The sequence below is a fragment of the Canis lupus genome, chromosome 30 (genome assembly GCF_011100685.1).
Source record: "Canis lupus familiaris isolate Mischka breed German Shepherd chromosome 30, alternate assembly UU_Cfam_GSD_1.0, whole genome shotgun sequence".
NCBI lineage: Eukaryota > Metazoa > Chordata > Mammalia > Carnivora > Canidae > Canis > Canis lupus.
In genome coordinates this window covers 4557711-4577875 of record NC_049251.1, presented here as the reverse complement: position 1 = coordinate 4577875, position 20165 = coordinate 4557711, and the positions used below count along the sequence as shown (strand labels likewise).

The following is a 20165-nucleotide window of genomic DNA, read 5'->3' as shown; positions in this document are numbered from 1 at the left end:
CAGAGGGAGAAGCAGGCTCCCCGGGACCCCAGGATCACGCCCCTAGCAGAAGGCAGACGCTCAACCTGGGCCCCCCAGGTGTCCCTTGGCTGCTGATAATTTCACCCAGGGAACGAAGAGCTTGTTTGGGATTCCCACGGGGGCCTCAGGTGGGGACAGAGGTAGGAAAGGAATGACACAGGTTCTGTGCAATGGGTAAATGCTGGATCTTTGCAGCACAACACGGCCCCTTTCTTTGCTCTTCTGTGAAACAAGCTGAATCACAAGCTCCGAAGCTTAGATGGCAGAAAGCACGCGTGCGTGCACAAGCTGCCTTTGCTTGTGTTTGCTACCAGGCAACTGGATAAATGAATTTGGGGCGTCATGAAATGGCTCTTTTGGCTGGACGCTGAAGGGGAGCAGCTGAGATGATCACAAGACATCATATCGTGGTACCAAGAGCGCGGGTGGCCCAAGTTCTCCATTTATAACAGGGCAGACGGCACAAGACAGAAGAGGTTGACTGAGGCCGTTGCGTGCTCCGTATATTCGCTCATTTTGTCATGAGTATGTTCACCACAGCGCTGTTGCCATTGACCTGTCAAGTACCTCTGGCAGGTGGGAAGTTAAATAAATTATGAATTTCCACTGAATGCCAGCATTAGGAACCAGTTACAAGGGGGTGATGCAGAGCTATATATGTAGAGACAGGAGACATGAGGAACAATCTCCGTGTCCTCTGGGTGAAGAGCACATACAATAGCATATTCCTTACAATCCCATGTTTGCTGAAACATTAACAGTACTAATGGGGATGAACTGGGATTATGGTGATTTTAGGTTCCTTTTGTGACCTTGCCGCTTTCAGACTTTTAGAATTATTATTATTATTTTTTTAATAAACCTTTAAGATTTATTTATTTTATTTATTTATTTATTTATTTATTTATTTATTTATTTATTTATTTCTGATAGACATAGAGAGAGAGAGAGAGAGGCAGAGACACAGGCAGAGGGAGAAGCAGGCTCCATGCCGGGAGCCCGACGCGGGACTCGATCCGGGACTCCAGGATCACGCCCTGGGCCAAAGGCAGGCGCTAAACCGCTGAGCCACCCAGGGATCCCCCAGACTTTTAGAATTAAGCATGTATTAGTATCAAAAGAGAACTACAATTTATTTCAAATGGTGGGTGTGTTGGCAGAAATAAAAATCTTTCTCCCTAAAGGGAAGAAAACGTTTAGCTGAGCAAATGTTCACGAGAAGCATGAACAATATCTCCAAAGTGCTCCTGGTGTCCTGGCCCCCAGGGTTGGGATCCAGGCATTCCTCCCTGGGACTTGGTACGCTGGAATGCTTACTCTGCTCTCAAAGCATGAAGACCCCTCAAACGACTCAAAACCCCTGGAATGAACTGGATGTGCACGAATCCAACTAGGTCACCGGGCGTAAGGATAGTCCTCCTTCCCATACACTCTCACCCCGCATAAATGCAGAAACAAGACCATTTTACAGGTAGTTTCTCTCGATGAGTTTCTAAGCCTTCTCAACTATTGGTTAGGGCATGAGGCAACCTATCTAGTCCAGTTTAATGATATTTGCGAAACTCTGTGTGTTTTATATTATAGTGAGGAATTGCAGGGATATATTAAGATATGTATCTGTATCTTGTAGAAAGGGACTTCTTTTTCACCTGAAGGTCAAAACTTACAAATAATACAGTTTAAATGAGTGTATGGAATACACACTTTCTTCTTTAGACAATGCTAAAGAAACAGATTTTTGTTTTTTTTGAGAGAAAGAGAGCGAAAAAACATGAGTGGGGGTAGAGGGAGGGAGAAGCAGGCTCCCTGCTGAGCACAGAGCTGATGCAGTGCTCGATCCCAGAACCCTGGGACCATGACCTGCGCTGAAGGCAGATGCTTAACCAACTGAGCCACCCAGGCACCTCAAGGGGATAGATTCTATAGCTTAAATGCTTTGAAATCTTCACAAGGAAGTTCCTATTAACAAAGGTGATCTACTCCTTGTGTGAAGGGTATTGCTGCCTTTCCAAGGATCTGTGGTGGGGGTGGGGGGAGGAAAATCTGCTGCAAGTGCCGATGGGTTTCAAGTTGTATAAAATTACCCTAAACTGCACATGCATATGGATCGTGCCGTCACTTTTTTTTTTTTTTTTTTTTTTTTGCACAAATGTGATCAACTCGTCTTTTCTCATTGTACACAACGAAGAGACCAAGGCCCAGCAAGGCCCAGAGCCTCACCCAGTTTAGGAGCTGGCTTTGCTACAACAAAGAGATCGGCCCTACTGAAACCTAAGTGGAAGCCCTAGATGATGTAGTTGCCGAAGTGTCACTCCAGTGCTTGGCACCCGAGCCACCTCTGACGTGTTGGGGTCGGAAGCCTCTTCAACCCATTTTCCAGCTTGTTGCGAGGTTGGCAGCGCGTCACCTCAGATCATCGGAGGGACAGGCGCCGTGCGGGGCCCAGCGAGCCAGGCCGGGGTGTGGCTCGGCCCGGGAGGGCCGCCCTCAGCCTCCGGGGCGTCTCCAGTTTGTCTGTCCATTCTTCAACAGGCTAGGACGGCAGGCCTCCAGGAGCTTGGCCATTACTGCCGTCGTGTCAAACAGCGCCTGGGGCGCAGGCGGCAACACTGGGCTCCGTGGAAGTGGGGGTGCGGCCTGCGCCTCAGCCCGTGCAGCCATCCAGTGGCCGGCCTGTGAGAGGCTGCTACGGTGCCTCACAAATTCATTGTCAGGTTCCAGCCTCTAGCTGTTCTCTGATTGTTCTAAATACTTGACAAACTGAAGCCTTTTCACTTTCCGTCGAAATTGCCTCATCTCCCTGTCAGGGCGCCATGGGGGACTCCATTACTTTCCTGACTCCTTTCCCCTCCTGACAAGTCATTTAGCTGGCTTCTTGTTGTGAAGGCTGTCCATGTCAAATTAGCCGGGGCCCCTATTGTCCTTATTACCACTCGAAAAGCTATCATGAGTAATGCTACGGGGTCCCTCAGTTGTCATCATTTGTCAGAAAGAAAGGGAGTGTGGTTACATATAGCTGACAGGTAATTTCAGTGTCTACAATTATCCCAATTAGTCTTGTCATAAACAATTCGATAAATGCACACCAATACAAACAGATAAACACACCAAGGTCTCTCACTATTAATGCTGTGTAATGGGTAAATCAGTGATATAATGCTATATTTTATTTATTTATTTTTTTAAACCATCCTCAGCTGTGAGCTGGCACTTGCTACCTGGTCAGCACAAATTGTACCATCTACTTTCATTAGCTCATCACCATGAGAAAATTTGAAAGGCTGTGACAAAATTCATTTAGAGAGAGAGGGGAAGAGCAGATTGTTACAACACCTGCTTTAGGCAAGGATACAACAAAGGTTCCCTTTACGTCAGTTCTGGGCAACGATGGACTTTAACATTGACCATTTTGCGTTAAAACAGCAACATGTGAAATATGATAGAAATGGGGGAATGGGAAAATTATATCTGCACTGAGATTAGGAACACAGTTTGAAAGAGAGAGAAAGGGGGGGGAAGCCTGCTGCCAAGTGCACCAGTCAGCAACTATATATCAGAAAAGATTGTGGGCCAGTAGTTCATATGTAAGGTTGTATCAGTTCTCTCCAACTAATGATTCCCATTTTGTTTTTAAAACTGCACCTTAAAATCATATATATAAAGATTTCCATGTTCAGTGTCAAAGTCATTTATCTGCTCCAGTATTCCTATGGATTTGTTTAATAAAGGCATCAACGTTGCTCCTTGCCGGACTCGGTACAGAGGTGATTAAGACTCAGCAAGTGTAGATGCTGGCTCACTCACATATTCTCTGAACACTGGGGAATGAACCTGTTTTAACACAACATCCTCTAGGAGGACTCTTCAGTTATATGCCGTATTCAACTCTGAATGAAACACCGTTAAGTCTGCTCTTGTGATCCACATAAATAAATGCTCAAGACTCAGCATCTGTAGCGTCCACTGCACTCTGTCTGTTTGCTGACCGCAATCTTAAGTGATGGCTGAAAAACCCAACACAAGGATATTGTTGTAGGAAATTGCTCTTGGCAACTATTTGTTCAAGCTCAAGATTTTTTTTTTTTTTTTAAACCAACACTAAGAACCCACCAGAAAATAGGACAGGTCTCCCTAATGAGTAATCTATTTTAGCACAGTCTTGTCTAGGCATGACAGTTTACTGAGAGGCTTGAAAAACTCGTAATTACCAGTGTTACAGGGCAATTAATGTATATTACACTGCACTACTCATGGCAGCAACTGTCATTTTCTCAATAAAAATGAGTACTCTTCAGCTAAAGGTGACATTAATTGGGACTTTAATGACTATGCAGAGGAGCTGAAGCCAAATATGAACAAAACAGCGATTCAATGAGCGACTTCAGAAACGAGAAAATTGTACTAAAATGAGATTAATTGCTGTTTAGAAAAAGGAAAGAACCTAAAAAGCTATTAAATTGCAGGGTTTGGGTGCCCGGGTGATGGTTGTGATGTTAATCTTGCATTCTCGCAGCAGGCAAATATTCACGAAATTCAGAGCCTTTTGACAGCAGGAAAAATCATGTATGCTTAACTTCAATCCATCAAAAATATATTTCAGCTTTTATCAGTGTTCTAAATACTTCTGCAATTTCAAAAATTACTGCTCCATTCCTTGGCTGTCATCATGCAAATGTGAACACTGTCAATATTGCTATGAAAAATTTCCCAGCTTCAAAAGGCCTACTTCAGTGATAAAGAAAGAAAAACGTGAAGATTAGAATTGCAAAACACACACTACTAATATAACAGAAATCAAACAATAAGAATTTAATGTTTAAGTTGTGGAAACTGCTAAAATAGAAAATGATGGGGTGGGTTTTTTTTTGGGTAAAAAAAAATCAAAGAAAAATAATTCTGAAATTCTTTCAAGGCTTGTAACTTTATGCTCAATTAATCATCACCAATAATTAGGACAGAATTTTGCATCTGACTTCAGGTGCTATAATTATTAATACTGCCCCCTCTTTTCTGAAAGCCTTTATCCTTGCTTCTAGGGTTCTTTGAAAACAATGATATAATTGTTTTTCTTTAGGGCTTTTTCAATATTGTGAGAGTATATACACAAAACCTAGCACTTAAACTTTGACATGTAGGAAGGATAAATTCCAAAGATTGGATAACTCCAAAGTTATTTACTCTATAACTTGAATTTTTTTTAAAAGAGAAAGATGAGCAATTTAGTATTTTTGTGAAAGGGAGTTCTCAAAAAAAGTTACTTTTGGACAGAAATGTATGCATTTGCAATCGCTGGCCCCATAAAAAGATAAGACTTGACTTTAGAATACTGTGCATTTTCCTACTGCATAAGTAATTCTGTTTGTTCTGCATTTTAATATTTAAAGAGCCTTCTCATCTACAGTTTAGGTCAGGGCTCAAGACACATTAACACACATCTAATTCTGGTCATCCTCAGCACACATCCACTAAATAATGGGGGGGGGGTGGTGGAGGCGGAATAGTGTACTGTCCATCTTCAAATCAATGATAAGCTCTGTCTATTCTAAAAATCCAGAAATACTAATCACCTAACCTCCATTACGAAGACTGCTTATTGGTCACTTGGCCACTTGTCTGCCACTATGTATGTGCATGTGTGTGTGTGTGTGTGTGTGTGTGTGTGTGTGTGTGTATACAGGGCCACTGAGAGGGATGGGGCATGGGGGGGGGGCGGGAGTGGGGAGAGACACACGTGCATACCCCTGCGTGTCTATACTCAGCGACTGGATGGTCTGCTAAAGTTGATCTTCCAGCTGTTTCATTCACTATAAACACGCTTTCTTGAGTTTCTTTGAGTTTTGAATCTCAGCTTGATTGCAGTCATCTCTGTAAGACAAGTTGTTTCCAGTTGTTTCCAGGGTCCTGCATTCCCTAGTACTATCTGCTCCTCCTCTTCCTACAATTTCCTCTTTTCTTATATCTAGACTATTTTGTTAACAGCACAATTCTTCCTCAAGAGTCTAACAAATGTCCTTTTTAGTCTTTTTTGGGGGGTGAGGATTGGGGGGGTTAAAAAGGGGCCTTTGTTATTCATTGCGCCATTTCAAAAACTAAGCTTCTCTCCTACCTCAAAAACAGCTTTATTTTAAGGACAAAAATGCACCAAGCTCCTCCTAAAAGTCTTTTCAGGCAGTCCTTAGAGAAGACAGGTGCCTTTGGCTAAATTATCTCTACTGACAAACCATTCACATAAATTCGTTTTTTTTTTTTTTTTTTAAAAAAACAACCTACATGTCAATAGTTTGATTCCATTTTGTCTATGCAAATACCATTGATAAAAATTTCAATGGAAGTTTTCAAGGAGTGGAAGAGTTCCAAACTAGGTATTGAAATGGGACTCAGGAATAGGATACTAATTCACCAAACTTGCCAAGAATGATCTAACCCAGTAGCCATACAAAGGCAACTGCAAACCATCTACATGATCCCAGATAATCCCTTCTACTGTATCTCTCGGATCTCATCTCCATTCTGCAGTTTACTGCATGAGGCTCTATTTGGGGCTCCAGGTTTCCCACTTGCAAAAAACAGGAGCAACTTTGTCATGCTAAATTTGCTGCATGTGAACTAAGTGCTGAGCACTTGGCAGACACCACCAGCTCCAGGACTGTTAACGATTGGAATAAACTTTTAAGGAGAGTCCCTAAAGTGAATTTGATACTGTTGTTCAATTGCTGAAATTCTTTACCCGCCACAGTGGTGCTCTGAGAAAAGGTGATCATCCTGAATCGTGAGAAACACTTGTACAAAAAAAGCAGGAAGCACTGCTCTCTCAGCTAAGCCTGGAATTCCATTTTTAACCTCATTATTATTTTGCACAAATATCATAGGTCTCTCTTCCAAAATGCTACTCAATGGTTCAAATTTCTCATTTGGGCCCCTCCTAAGATTGAAATGTACCACAATGCCCGTCAACCTCACAACTGACAGATAATGTTTAAGCTGGGAAGAGTGACAAGCTACAGGGACTTTTTTTTTTTTTTTTTTAATCAATTCCAGGAGATTAGGAAGATGCATTTTTAGATACATACCCTCAGAACATTATAAACTCAGTGAGAAGCCAAACTGGAATATCTCAAGTTTGGAAGATGAACAATATTTTGATGTGCCAAGGCTAATACGTTATATGTTTCAAGTCTTACTATTAAGACCTGTAGCAACTGTTCTAAGAGATGAGTAGAAATGAAACAAATGGTAAATGTTTATTCAGTCATACAGTTCTGAAAGAAAACAACTGTTAATTTGCATTAGCTTGGGATCACTTAGCAGACTGCATTTCAAGAGCTATCCCCTCTTCGGCAGCCCATAAAAGAGGAAGTTTTCATTTGCTCCCCTTCCACCTGCTCCGGCTACAGGGAATTCCATTTAAATTTATTTTCTACTCACCAATACTCAACAGATCAAAAGTCACTTGCATATAGATGCTGTTCTTTGTCAGTCTATGGAAGAGAAAGTCAACAGGCTAAACACCTGAGGGTCGATACAGAGAGATGTAGCCCCACCTCATCTCTCCATCTTCCAGTATAGAAAATTCTAGAATGCTAAACTTCCGGTATCTTCTGAGTCATCAAATAAATTAAATACTATGTAATATCATTTAGTGTGATCAGGACAGTTATTCTGCATAGATAAAAGTTTACTGCCCTGTATATATGGGTAACAGAATGTATGTAAATCTTACTGTAGAGTAATATCCTCTGACTTCCCTGTTCACTATCTCCAGTCCATGCCCCAAATAAGGTGGGGAATAAGAGAAAAGGTGAGTAAAGGTGGGTCTTGGGGGAAGGGAGTCTGTGTCTCAAGGGGGTTTTATACAGCCTTTGGCCCTCCAGCAATCCCAGAACTTTCAATGTAAAATAGATATGGTTAGGCCATCACTGCTCTCGATCTTCTCAAGATTTTGACACTTTAGAAAAGTGATTTTCTGGAGCAGAAAATCAGTCATAAGGAGCTTTCCTGGAATGCAAGACCAGTTAACCCTGGCTAAAAGAGAAAAAGAAGTCTTACAGGGATGAGGGAACAAAATGGGCTTCAATGAAGGTAAATGACCATAATGTCTTGGTCCGGAAAGTGAGAGTGGGGACAAAGGAAGTGTGCACTGGTGAGGCTGGGAGGTGGTAGGAGAGGGTGAGAGGTGGTAGGTGAGAAGAGAGAGCAAGGAGAAAAGGAAGAGATATCAGATATCTTTATCTTAAGATTCTTTATCTTGGCTTGAAGGAGTTTTTGTTTCCAGAGTCAGCTAAGTGATGTGGGGGGTAAGAAACCTACTGGGCCTCAGAACCCAGGTCAGGAACTGTGTGGATCTTTAGCAGGTCCAATGGTCCTCTACCTCTAAAGGAAGCAACGTGTGCAAGAGGCCCAGTAACAGAAACCACTTCAGTAAAGGGCACCCAGTTACCCAATCCAGATGAGGTCAGTGGTACTTCACTGGACAGTGTCAGCTTCCAGTTCCTATTTAAACCAAAATGTTCTGGGGAAAAAGCCACTAACACAGTGCTTTCCTGTAGATACCCACTTCTCTTTCTAAGGCACCACTACAATCGGACACTGAGATAAATTCAAAGCTCTAGAAGCCATCCAACTTTATTTTTCCTCAACATTTTCACTCCGAGCCTCAACTTCTTCCATTGCTTGAATCCGTTTCTAACCTGCTTCTAGGTAGGGAATGCTCAGCAGTGTCTGAAAGGTCATATCAGCCAAAGAGCATTGAGGCAAGAAGGTCTTTCTCCTGTCTCTTCATTCTCAGCTTAGAATAGGATGACTTTTTGTGTTCTGGGCTTCATCTTAGGATCTTAAATCTCATTGTTACTCTTGGTGGGGAGAAACCATTCTTTTTATTCACAATTTTGTACATATTTTGAGCTGCTATGTGCAACTAGAATGAGGCGGGCTGGTAGTCATACTAACTTTAGAACTGTCAAGGTGGTATTGGGCAGTGTTAAAAGAACATCTTTTTCAGGACTATGCAAGCATTCTTACGATGTTAAGAGATGAGCTGAATCTCATCTCAATCACATGTCTGCCTATTTTAAATCTATTAGGACTACAGATATGTTTTATTAATAAAATAGAAGGAATGAAGTTCTTGGTATAAGCAAATATAAAGGACACTTGGTTAAGTAGTCAAAATATTCATCTTGTGGCTATTTTGTGTTATCTATCTATCTATCTATCTATCTATTTATTTATTTATTTTTGCTATTTTGCTTTTAAAGATTTTATTTATTTATTCATGAGAGAGGCAGAGGGGAGAAGCAGGCTCCCTGCAGGGAGTCCGATGTGGGACTCGATTCCAAGATCCCAGGACCACGCCTTGAGCCAAAGGCAGACACTCAACCACTGAGCCACCCAGGTGTCCCTCATCTTGTAGCTATTGGTCTAAAGTTTAAAATACCTGAATTAATCAGAATGGGTTTCCCCTATCTAGTAGCATCATACGAATTTTAGAGGTTTATTTATTTCTATTTTTATAAGATTTATTCATTTTAGAGAAAGACAGAGAGGGAGAATGAGGAGGAAGGGCAGAGGGAGAGCGTCTGCTGAGCATGGAGCCTGATGTGGGGCTCGATCTCATGACCCTGAGATCATAAACCAAGAGCTGGATGCTTAACTGACTATGCCCCCCAGGTACTCCACCGTTTATTTATTTTAATGTCATGGAACAGATATATAAAAAATGAAGATGGAGGTTTCTGGCCTTTTATGTTAACAAAAAGTCAAATACTTTTTTCTATTTTTTTTTCTTCTGACCTTTGAGTTATCCCCTGAAGTAGTCCCGCAGCTCCAGCTCTTGGTCTCTATGGCTTTTCCTAATTAGTCTGGTAGGTCTTGGTCTTGCTTTTCACTAGGTGGGTTATCAGGCTGGGCCTCTTCTATAGTATAGCTGTTAGTCTTCTAAAGTTTTGGAACTGGTGTTCAGGAAATTAAAAAAGGGAAGAGATATGTGAATTGGCCAAAAAGCTAACATTCTTAAAATTGTCCTTACTTGGAATGGGGACAGCTAGATCAGAACCGGCCTCCTTCTGCAAGACTGAGTTCGAGCCACTGCCTCAGTGATCCTAATATCCCATGTTAACCTACCACAGCACCCCACCCTCTCTCCCACATACACTACAGACTGTGAGCTCTTTTTTTTTTTAATTAAACTTTTTTTTTTATTTACGATAGTCACACAGAGAGAGAGAGAGAGAGAGAGAGAGAGAGGCAGAGACACAGGCTCCATGCATCAGGGAGCCCGACGTGGGATTCGATCCCGGGTCTCCAGGATCGCGCCCTGGGCCAAAGGCAGGCGCCAAACCGCTGTGCCACCCAGGGATCCCAAGACTGTGAGCTCTTTGAGGGAAGGACCCGCTTTCGTCCTTGGAAGCCTGGTACACAGTAAACGCTAAACAACACTTTTGTTGAACAGTAAAACAATCCTAGTTCTGACGCTAATGAATTAATCTTGGAAAAGTCACTTTATCTTTCTGAGTTTTGCTCTACTATCCATTAAAATGCTTTCAGTTTCCTAGAGGGATGGTTAGGCTCAAAGAAAATAATGAATGTAGAAGTGCTGTATAAATGCAATAGATCACTACATCTGTTGTTAATAATTACCACTTGGATTTATACAATAAAGTTGCACTGTTCAATGGGAGGACGAAGTAGGGTTCTTAACAGTCTTAACAATTTGAGCCATAAGCACTTTATGAAAATCTAGTTTTCTGAGAATTCTAAGATGTCAGGTCATACCCACACAGTTTTTACCCCCAACTCCCCACCCCCCCCCCCCACCCCCGCCATCCTAGCCCCTGCTCCAAATCAGCATGCAGATCTTTTCTAGGCTCTGGATCCTGTTCTGCTCAGGAAGAGGTGATGCACTTAGGTGAAAAGGGCTTAGGAGTTTGTATGTGAATGCATTTTTGTTAGGATGACACACAATGCTTCTGCAGAAAGTGCCTGATTCTGCTGAGGTGACCAAAAGGTCAGGTGGGCCCCAATCAGTGTCCTTCCCCTTGTCCCCAGCACCAATGCTCCTTACTCCTTCATGTCCTATATCCTTCCTCTGCTCAGCTGCCCCATACAAGGAAGAGAAGTCGGAGAAAGGGAGGCTTTGGAGACATAAAACTACCTAGACTCAGGGTTGTTTGGAAGCTATTAAGCTGGAGCTAACCTAACAAAAAATGCACAGATCTACCTTAAAAGAAAAAAAAGCAAAACCAAAAACCTTCAGCAAGAGCCACTGTTCAAATACCGATATAACAGCGCCCCCATTCCTTATGCTCAGACACCAGTAAGAGAGAAAGAGCTGAGTTCAGACCGAATGGTGCCAGAGACTTCATAAAATAGTATTTATCTAGTGTAGAAGGAATAATTTCCACAGACAGCTGAATTATTTGAGAATCTATACGAATAACTGAACCTCAGAAACCCTGGCGAGCATCAGTGCTACACGAGCCACATGTCCCAAATTCCTGAAAAGAAGAAAGGCACTGCAGGTGAATCCAGTGCAGGGGATTATTTTTAAGTTAGTAGAGCCAGACAAACACATTGTTTGCTTTTTGTCATCTGGTTTGTCTTAATCATGAGCTAAAAATTCATTTATAATGCTGTATACAAATGTCATGTTTATATCGATATCATATGCTGCTTGCTTGAAATCATATACATTAAAATTAAGAACAGAAATCCAAGTTAATGGTCAAAGACAACCAATAACAAAACCACTAAATTCCAGTTGTCAAACATCATTTAATATGTGTATTTCTGTTTTTTTTTAAAACAGTAATTATCAAAACTAAAGTGATATGAGTGAGTGTTTATGACTTCCTATTGAAAAGTCCAAATTACAGAGCATTCATTTCAGGCTGAAGAAAATCATGTGGCCATCCCTGTGCGATGGCCTAGTGACTTTATATCCTCTTGTCAAACCTCAGCAGTTTTATTTGTAGTGATACATGCCGGAGAAGGTTGGAGGTTAAAGTTGACAGGAGGGGCAACAGGAAAATCAACCAACTCCTTTCAAGAGATTACAACCTTTAACATATTTGGGTCTGTCGGCAGTTTCTGCAAACTTTACAAGTCTGTGGTTGGTGGTGTTTTTAAAACACTGATCCTCAAATCAGAGGTTAGATGAATCCAGTAAATGGTCTTTTACTTTGAAATAATCCCAAGTGGTTAATGTACTTCCCCCCTCCCACCCCCACTTTATTGCCGTAAATTTTTTTTTGGGCTTAAATCTAAAACTATAGAAAAAAAATCTGTTTATTTTTCAAGTATCTGAGATCATGGAAAAGAGAAATTATTAACCCTAACTCATGACGTGGCTCCAAACACAAGGAAGCAGCTGTTGGAAAAGAAAAAAAAGGGGGGGGGGTGGAGTCCCTTGCTGGAGACAAACCCTGTGTGGGCTCTTGGGCAAGGAGACATTTTATTAGGGCATTGGCTTTCCCCTGCAGGCAGTGTTCAGACTCTTCAGCCATCTCACACTCAACACAAGGGGCTCCCTGACTAGCCATGGGCAGCACAGCAGAGGGCTCTAACATAGTAACATTTGTAACATAGTTACAAACCAAGACCAGACAATGACTCCCAAAGCATCTCACCCCCAAATCTGTTTTCCTCAACATGGCCTACACTGGTTTCCCTATGGGGTAAGTCCCAGTATTCAGTACTTCTAGCTACCTTTTAACCAATGTGGATTTTGTTCTCAGCCCTGTATATACTTGAACTCACTAAATCCCCTGAGAATCCAAATTGTGCTTGCTTTACAGATGAGTAAAAAAAAAAAAAAAAAAAAAAAAAGATAAATCAAGTGATTTGCCCAAGGCCAGATGGGAATCAAACTTAGCACTTCCCTCCTCCAAACCTGTGCCCTTTCTACTCATCTATCCCACTTCCTGGTTTGTAACTAATGATGTAAATAATTTCTAGACTATAGCCATTCATGTTTCAATTTTTTATTATCATTAGCTGATTTTAAATGTGTTGTGTAGTATGAATAGCAGTAAGGGAACAAGGCTCAGCAGGAAACATCCTCAGGTCCTATATGCGGTCAGCAGGTGTTTGGAATTGGGGTCTAATAATATTATTGGCTGATATTAATTATTAAGAGAAATGTTTTATGTTGAAAGAGTTCTCAAACAAAAAAGTTCTTTTTGACAGCAGCTATAGAATATTAAAGACTTGAGAAATTAAAGCAATTCCTAATATAAATGTTAATTTCATCTCTGTTTTTAAATGTTTTGCCCAACCCACAGATTATAGAATTCAACGCGGAGTGACTTAATCTCAGTGGGCCTCAGTTTCCTCACTGGTAAAATACAGTTGTATCTACAGGAGGAGTTGGCTAGCTGTAAAATCTATAAATATATGACTTAAAAAAATCCTGCTTAATTCTAGCAATTGAGTTCATAGAGTTTTTCCAAGATATAGACACCAACCTTTACAAATCAAAGTGAGAGGAAAACCACAACTCTGAAAAATTTACTTATAAAAAAGGACATGCAGTGAATGAAAACCCTTAGCTAACTGAAGCCATGCAATGGCCAGTTCTTTTTTGTGAACCCTTGTGACTGCACATAAATATTTTAAAAATAAATTGCTTTAGGAATGACCTAAACTATTTTTCTCACCCAAAAATGTCTGTCATAGGTGTTATGGGAATCATTGACTTTTATTTAGAGAGATAATATAACAAACGTTTCGCAAACATTGCCACTCAATGTTTAAGGTGAGGAAACACACGATTGAAATATTTTTAAGAAATGCACCAACTGCTGGGGCACCCTGGGTGGCTCACTGGGTTGGGTATCCAACTCTTGATTTCAGCTCAGGTCATGATCTCAGCCCCACGTCAGGCTCCGTGCTAGGTGTGGAGCCTGTTTGGGAGTCTCTCTCTCCTTTCCCCTCTGCCTCTCTTCTGCTCACACACATTCTAAGAAACTAAAATAAAATAAAAATAAATTCAAAATAATTTTTAAAATGCACTAACTGCTTAAAAACTGCCAATAATTTGGGGATCCCTGGGTGGCGCAGCGGTTTGGCGTCTGCCTTTGGCCCAGGGCGCGATCCTGGAGACCTGGGATCGAATCCCACGTCGGGCTCCCGGTGCATGGAGCCTGCTTCTCCCTCTGCCTGTGTCTCTGCCTCTCTCTCTCTCTCACTGTGTGCCTATCATAAATTAAAAAAAAAAAAAAAAAAAAAAAAAAACTGCCAATAATTTGAAAATGTATGTATTTATTTATTTTAAATATTTTATCTATTTATTCATGAGAAACAGAGAGAGAGGCAGAGACATAGGCAGAGGGAGAAGCAGGCTCCTCGAGGGGAGTCCCATGTGGGACGCGATTCCCCAGGGCCCTAGGACCATGCTGAAGGCAGGTCAAGCTGAAGGCAGACGCTCAACCACTACGCCTCCCAGGAGCCCCTGTTTTTGTTATTTAAAAACACATTCCATAAGGATTTCTGGTAGGAAATGTGCCAACATTTTTTTTTTAAGATTTTATTTATTTATTGGAGAGAGTGCGAGAGTGAGCGTGATCACAGAGGGAGAGGGAGGAAGCAGATTCCCTGCTGAGCAGGGAGCTGGATGCGGGGCTTGATCCCAGGACCCCAAGATCATGACCTGAGTCAAAAGCAGATGCTTAACTGACTGAGCCATCCGGGTGTCCTGAAAATGCTCCAACTTTTAGCAATGCCTTGTTTTCCTTTATTCACAAAGTGTCCAAGTACAGGCATGTGTGTATACATAGATACTTATATATGACATAACTAACAGAGAAATTTTATTTTTGTTTCCATTTTCTATAGATGGAAGAATTAAGGGAAAGAACACAGAATACCAGAAATCAGGAACCCTTGGTTCAAGTCCCATTGCAAATGAATTGGGCACTAAAGGACAAATGGTTTAAATGCCACTCAGTATTCTGAGTTTTACTCCTATTATAAATTCTCTTTCTAATATCTTACTTACCCTAGAGGAACAGGATAACATGTGTCCTTAGTATTTATGTTTCCTTTTTTTTTTTTTTTTTTTTTTATTTATTTATGATAGTCACAGAGAGAGAGAGAGAGGCAGAGACACAGGCAGAGGGAGAAGCAGGCTCCATGCACCGGGAGCCTGACGTGGGATTCGATCCTGGGTCTCCAGGATCGCGCCCTGGGCCAAAGGCAGGCGCTAAACCACTGCGCCACCCAGGGATCCCTGTTTCCTTTTTTCCATCTCTACTGAACTGCTTTTAGTCCTTTTCCATTTCACACCTGAACTTCAGCAATAACCCCCAAACACCTGGTTTCTCTTTCCTCGTCTTTCCTGTATTTCTCTACCCCAAAACAAAACAATGAATAAAATCAAACAATGAACAAAACAACTCCGCCCCCACACCCCCAAACAAACACCTCTTACTGGTCTTCTACACTGTGGCTTAACAAGATTTCTAATTGGGTCAGCAACTTGCTTTAAAAAAACAAAAAACAAAAAACTCTATGTGCATTGCGCCAGAGACAATGTTTGAAGACTGTGGTATCACAAAAGGAATTTCTTAATCTGGCTCCTGTTCCTTATGCTCTAATCATACTGCTAACAGCTTCTACTGTTTCACACTTTTGGGCCTCAGCACATGCTGTTCCTTCTGTTCTAAACACTGTTCCCCCTCCTTTGGTCTCTCTTCTCTAAGCTGGGGCTGGTATAAATGAGCCTCCTGAGCTTCTACTCTGTACTCCAGGCACATCTCAGCCCCAACACTTTCCATGCTGTAACTGTTGCTGTATTTGCCATTTGGCTTACTGGGTCGGGACCCCCTCTTAAACTGAGTTCATGGAGAGCAGAAATTGTAATTTGGGGAACCTCTGTACAGAGGCCTGGAGAGTGCCTGGTCTAGGTGCTGCTCAGTGATCACTTGAGTGATGGGAGGAAATGAATGAAAAGCTAAGGGAGTAAAAACATGGCAGGCAAACCTTATTATGCCTCTTAGTTCAATTCTCAAGTGTTTAGGTTTATTTCAAAATAATCTTTAAGCATATTTTTAGTACGTGAAGACTATAATCTCTAGTCCTGTTTGTTTAGCAGAGTGATTTGGGGTAGGTGAGGGGATGGCAGAGGAATCTATAAAATGATTTTCTACTTTCGAAAAAAATGCTATAACAAAATGACCATAAAAATTATTACACAATACAATGATAACTTTCTTAAATCTCTATTTGGAAATTAAATTTCCCTAAATATGATGCTTTTTATTTAGGAAGCAAATTACACACACATATACCCACAGAACAGTCTTTAGTGCTTAAAATAGTAGCAAGCACAAGAATGTCTGGGATTCATTTATTCCAAAGGCTTAAGAGGTATATTAAAAATTAACTTAAAAGATCATTTAAGAACTATGGCACAATTATGAACAGGATGTCTGTATATGCTTCTGTGTCCTATGATCTGAAAAAATGTTAATAATAGCTTAAATGAATAAATATAATTGGTAAGAATCAATCTTACCCTTAAAACATATTGACTGAGAATATGTGAAAATAGCACATTCATACAAATTTTGGTAGATATGTATAACCTGTATCAATAGTAAAATAATAACATAGATGAGAAAGGAAACTGGCTAATAGTTGCTTCAAAAGTTCTACAGATTCGTTAGAGTTCTCCCCAGTGGGCATGTGTATTTTTAGGAAGTAATGGTTGTCTAATGTAACAGTGAGGTCAGAATTGGATTATTCAGGCTGTAATAGATACCAACGTTGAACAAATTGTTAAATAGATTTACAAGGAGATACTATAAGTTGATTCAGGTCAGCATCATGTCTAAGTTCACTACTTAGCACAGGGTGAGTGCTTAATGGAAAATAATCGCAAATTTACTTTATCTTTTATAGGGCCTTGGCTCAGTGCTGATAACAAATGAAGTGTTTGACTTAATGTAAACTTTTTAGTGGTGTAAATATTCACTGCTTTTACAAATGCTGGGAAAATGCAAATTTTTCCCCTTTAATTTTATTATAATGGTCAAGAAGCCTCTGGTTGTTTAACTCGCACATATATGCCAGCTGGGTTGCCGTTAAGATCTACCTATCCTAATCTGGTCATACACAGACTCTTAAGTGTACAGGTAGTAAGACCACGGCCACTTATTCATCCTTTCTACTTACAGGCTTACTGTTGTATACAGAAGCAGCGGGAAATGAGATAATAGGTGCTCAGCTGCTCTGGGGATGGAGGAAGCTAGACACTACAGCATTCAGGTCAATGGCCATTTTTTACCAGACAAGCTTCATACCACAGAGATTATCCTGCAACTAAAATATTCAATGCTTCAAATTATACATGGGCTCAAAAAGCTGTGCACAAAATGGCACTAAACTTGAAGGCCATCTTCAAAGTTAGTCTAAATTTGAAGCACAGAGGGATCCAATTCAATGTGTCAGAATGCAATTCAACTCCTTTATTGAGATGTGTTTTACCATAATTGGTCAGAAAGACCTGCCCTGGTCACTTTATCCAGATCTGAAAGAATGTGTTCACTTACTTGCTTACTTTCTGTCTTTTGCATCATAATACAAGCTTCCCAAGGACAAAGCCCATACCTGTTTCGTTCATGGCTGCACTGCTGGTCCCCAGAATGGTGAACACAGTAGAAGCTCAATGTGTATCTGTTCAACAAGTGAAGCTTGCCCTCAAGCAGCTTACATTAGTTGGGCACATTAGACAGGGAAATAAAGTAGGGGTTCTTACTCAACCAGACCATCCTGGCCTACCCTGAGGGACACGTGGTCCTACAGATGCAGTTAGAGAAAGAAGTTCAGAGCCCATAATCCTCTGGCTTCTTGACCAAACATAGAGACAATATTAGTAGCATGGCTGGCTGACATTTGCTCCCCTCTGAAGGAACCAGGAAAACCAACAGCCCTATGGGTATGGACCACAGAGTCTGGGAGAGGCACTGGGCAGCCAGCCGCTGTCTCCACTGAAGCAGATGTTGCTCTGAAAAGCCTGCAGAGAAAGTGGGTCTTCTTTCTCACCGCAGAATTCCTTTTTACAAATATCAGACTAGAGTGCCAAAGACTTTGATTTTTTCCCAATAAAGTAAAAGCGAGGAAAAAAAAAAGTTTGCAAAGCTCCTACTGTTAATCATCTGGTGATGTACTTCTTGAAGGCTCGGTACATTTAGGGAAAAAGAGAAAACCAAAATTTTCACTGGCTTTAAGAAAAAACAAACACCAAAATGGAAAGTGTTTCTTTAGAATTAAAAATATTTAAGGAATGGGCTTCTGTACTGCCTTGTGGTTTCTCTTATGCCACAGGACACTGAGGGTGTGTGTAATGCTCACTCCATTACTAGGTCTCAGGTACAGAGGTGACGGGGAATCCTGATGGCAGCAACCACTGACGGAGGGGCAGAAATGCTTGGGCTGTTTTGGTGACTGAATTTGATCCGATTAAATCATAAAAGCTGTACAGTTAGAACTTGGTATCAAGGAGGAACTCTGCAGAACACAAACTACCTTCAGGTGTTTAGGCCAAGTGGCAGGCTACAAATGGGCTGAGTCACTCCTCTACAACCTTATCAAGATCATTCCTGATTTCTTCCATTTTAATTTGCCTCAAATTTAGCATCTATCATCGTTAGTCCTAACCATTACTGATTTAACCATTAATGACAATACTGACAGCTAACAGATAGTGAGTGATTACCATGTGCGAGGCATGGTTCTAAGTACTTCATGCATGTAAGCCCATTTAATTCTCACAGCATCCTAGAAAGGGGAGTTTGTTAGTATCCCCATTTTTGAGATGAGGAAACTGAGTCTCAGAGAACTTAAGGCACTGGACCAAGGTTTCAAAGCTAGTAAGTGGCAGAGCCAGGCTGCCTGGGTGGTATGTTGGCTCTCGGGCCTACCCTCTTCTTAAACACATCATTTACTGCCTCATATTTCCTTTTTTTTTTCTGTCTCTTATTTCATAAATGGATTTGCAATAGTACCTTAACTCTCGTTGTTTTTTTCTTTCCAAATTATCCCTCACATTGGTCTCCATGTGATCTTTTAAAAATGCTACTTTCCTAATTAAAGTATTTCACAGGCTCCCCAGGGCCCATGTGATTTCTCCAAATTCCCTTCATGGCCTGGTTCCTATTTCTCCAGCCTCCACTCCTGTTTCCCGACACACAATTTATACTTCAGAGATAACCAGAGCACTTACAATTCCCTAAATACACCATGCATTTTCATGCTTCTGCACCTTTGCAACATACAACTAGGTCCGCCTTTTAACCACTTACCTGGAAAGTTACTGTGCCTTTCTTATGATCTAACTCAGGCCTTTCCCAATTACTCTGGCTGGTTGTTCCCATTCTGGGAACCCCATGCCAATAGCTATTGCACTTAGCACACAAATTCTGTTTTACATTTTTGTTCATTTTATCAGACTGGGAGCTCCCTGAGGTTAGGAGCCACGTGTATCTTTGATCTTTAATGACCGAGTCTAGCACACAGCATGTGTGAAAGGAATAAATGAACGAGTATGTGCATGAGTGAATTTCAGCACTCTGCTACAGTTTTGAAGGAAAATTAGTCTGTATTTGGAAATACTTATTCCATATAGGGAAACAAACAATAGGAAGGCTCCAGAAGGAAGCTTCGACTCAAGCACCCTGGGGTCTCAGAAATCTTTGAAGGTGCGAAGGAAATTGTGAGCAAGCAGCTCAGAAAACAAAGCTGAATTTGAAGTTGATTTGATACAGTTTACATAACCAATGCTGAATTCAAGATTCTGTTTTCTTTTTTACCTTCTTTCTGTGTGGGCCATTAAAATCTAACAATGTACTTTTTGTGTGTGTGTGTGTTTCCCTGTATATTAAGGAACACTAAAACAAGAGAAAATAATGTGAAGCATGCGCAAAAAGTGAATTGCTTTGCATAAGCTTGAGATCCTAAGAACATTTATGCATAAGAACATTTAATAGTAAGCTTTCATATCTCTTTTTGGATCACAGTATTCAGTTCATACTTATTTTACATGTTTGTTAGGTCCGTGTTCCAACTGGTCTTATCTGGTCGAGTGTTGGATGATGGTTCAGATAAATAGATCTACGGTACGAACCCTTCCTTTCCTAGGGTTCATACAC

General features: G+C 41.1%; 1 protein-coding gene across 12 annotated transcripts in view; it reads right to left on the bottom strand.

Annotated features, from left to right (window-relative positions):
* Positions 1–20165, bottom strand: part of CDIN1 (CDAN1 interacting nuclease 1) — a 227512-nt gene that overhangs the window by 60339 nt on the left and 147008 nt on the right. The window contains exons 11-12 of one of the 12 annotated variants that reach the window (XR_005381434.1): positions 5761–5886; positions 3219–4025 (exon numbers count right to left, since the gene is read on the bottom strand). The exons of 7 other annotated variants lie outside the window; for them this stretch is intronic. The gene's annotated coding sequence lies outside the window, so the exon portion shown is untranslated. Of the gene's footprint in view, positions 1–3218; positions 4026–4067; positions 4747–5760; positions 5887–9810; positions 9969–20165 lie in introns of those variants that run through there. 4 more of the 12 variants (XR_005381432.1, XR_005381435.1, XR_005381436.1 and 1 more) reach the window with 4 other exon arrangements.